Source organism: Pristiophorus japonicus, unplaced genomic scaffold (assembly GCF_044704955.1).
Source record: "Pristiophorus japonicus isolate sPriJap1 unplaced genomic scaffold, sPriJap1.hap1 HAP1_SCAFFOLD_52, whole genome shotgun sequence".
Taxonomy (NCBI): domain Eukaryota; kingdom Metazoa; phylum Chordata; class Chondrichthyes; family Pristiophoridae; genus Pristiophorus; species Pristiophorus japonicus.
Window position 1 is genome coordinate 2,000,266 of NW_027254426.1, and position 2,237 is coordinate 2,002,502.

Here is a 2,237-nt window from a genome sequence, read left to right on the forward strand (position 1 = left end):
GATTTTGAACTGAACACAGAACCTTCGACCGCTCGGCCATCCTGACTACTCATTGCTGTGTGTGGCCACCTGCAGATTGATTTTGAAATTTTGTGTCCTGTCACATGAAATAATTGAGGGCAGCAGGCGTATCTCCGCCTGACACCGGGGAAACAGTGAGACAGACCTTGGAGCAAGGGTCTGTTTATTTTCAAACAGCAAATGAAATATTAATTCTGGAAGAACAATATCCAAAAGAACAGTGACCACGACGTGATTTGAACACGCAACCTTCTGATCTGGAGTCAGACGCGCTACCGTTGCGCCACGAGGTCTACACAGTGAGCTGGAGATGTTCATCTATATGAAGGTTCTGCAATACAAGTGGCTTTAAAATTACTGCCCATTCCCACCAGGTATCGCAAGCAGCGCTCACTGGACAGTTACCGTATGGTTTTTCTTAACCTTTTGTCTTGCTTTCATTGGAAAGCATCATGAATTAACCCCTCACCTTCTTTTCCACAATAAAACAAATGCTAACTCAGGGACACTCCATACTTCAATCATTTGTCCTGTGTTTTGTGCAATGTATAGAATGACTCGACAGACTTGTTACTGTAAACTCACTCTACTGTAAACCTGGTTCAACTTTACTTATTCCCAAAGTGCCCACGTGACATAGTACTCGCTCTTATATACCAGGGCCCGCGCACACGCGCGCACAGCCCGATGACCTCCGACAGTGGCGCCCCCTGGCGTCTATTGACCCTAAGCATCAATACATGACACTTTGCATGTGACTGTTAAACCATATCCCATTTTACTCACTGTATTTTAATGGGCGGGGAATTTAAAGTCCCTTGTATTGCAGAACCTTCATATAGACGAACATCCCTTAACTACTGTGTAAACCTCGTGGTTTAACTGTAGTGCGTCTGATTCTAGATCAAAGGGCTGCTTGTCAAATCATGTCGGGGTCACTGTTCTTCTAGACTTGTTGTTTCACAATAACCAGACCCTTGCTGCAATGTCTATCTCACTGTTTCGTAGTGGTAAGTTTGGGGACAACATCAACCAAGAAATAAGGGATGTGTGCAGTGGTGGTACAGCAGTTATCATGGGTGACTTTAATCTACATATTGTTTGGGTTAACCACATGGTCGTAATGTGGTGGAGGAGGATTTCCTGGAGCGTATTTGGGATGGGTTTCTCGACCAATATGTTGAGGAACCAATAAGAGAGCTGGCCATCCTATACTGGGTGATATGTAATGAGAAACGACTAATTAGCAATCTTGTTGTGCGGGGCCCCTTAGGGAAATGTAACATAATATGGTAGAATTCTTCATTAAGATGGAGAGTATCACAGTTAATTCAGAAACTAGGGTCCTGAACTTAAGGAAAGTGAACTTTGACGGTCTGAGGTGTGAATTTGGCAATTCTAGAATAGACTGGCCAAGGATACTAAAAGAATTGACAGTGGATAGGCAATGGTAAACATTTAAAGATCACACGGGTGAATTTCAGCAATTGTACATCCCTGTCTGGACTAAAAATATAACGGAGAACGTTGCTCAACCGTGATTAACAAGGGAAATTAAGTATAGTGTTAAAACCAAGGAAGAGGCACAAAAATTGGCCAGAAAAAGCAGCAAACCTGAGGACTGGGAGTAATTTAGAATTCAACAGGGGAGGACTAAGGTTTTCATTAGGAGGGGAAGCTTGCTTGGAACATAAAATCTTCTGTAAAGATGTGAAGAGAAAAAGATTAGTGAAGACAAACGTAGGTTCCCTTGCAGTCGGATTCAGGTGAATTTATAATGGGTAACAAAGAAATGGCAGACCAATAGAACAAATAATTCGGTTCTGTCTTCACGAAGGAAGACACGAATAATGTTCCGAATGTACTTGGGGACCGAGGGTCGAGTGAGAAGGAGGAACTGAAGGATATCCTTATTAGGCGGGAAATTGTGTTAGGCAAATTGATGAAATTGAAGGCTGATAAATCACCAGGGCCTGATAGTCTGCGTCCCAGAGTACTTAAGGAAGTGGCCCGAGAAATAGTGGATGCATTGGTGGTCTTTTTCCAATATTCTATTGACTCGGGATCAGTTCCTATGGACTGGAGGGTAGCTAATGTAACACTACTTTTTAAAAAAGGAGGGAGTGAGAAAACGGGTAATTATAGACCAATTAGCCTGACATCAGCAGTGGGGAAAGTGTTGGAATCAATTATTAAGATGAAACAGCAGGGCATTT

The 2,237-nt window shown here is 42.8% G+C and overlaps 1 non-coding gene across 1 annotated transcript; it reads right to left on the reverse strand.

Annotated features, from left to right (window-relative positions):
* Window positions 1–242: 242 nt before the first annotated feature.
* On the reverse strand, window positions 243–314 carry trnaw-cca (transfer RNA tryptophan (anticodon CCA)). Its single transcript has one exon. It is a non-coding gene; the product is annotated as a tRNA-Trp (tRNA).
* Between the last annotated feature and the right edge of the window lie 1,923 nt (window positions 315–2,237).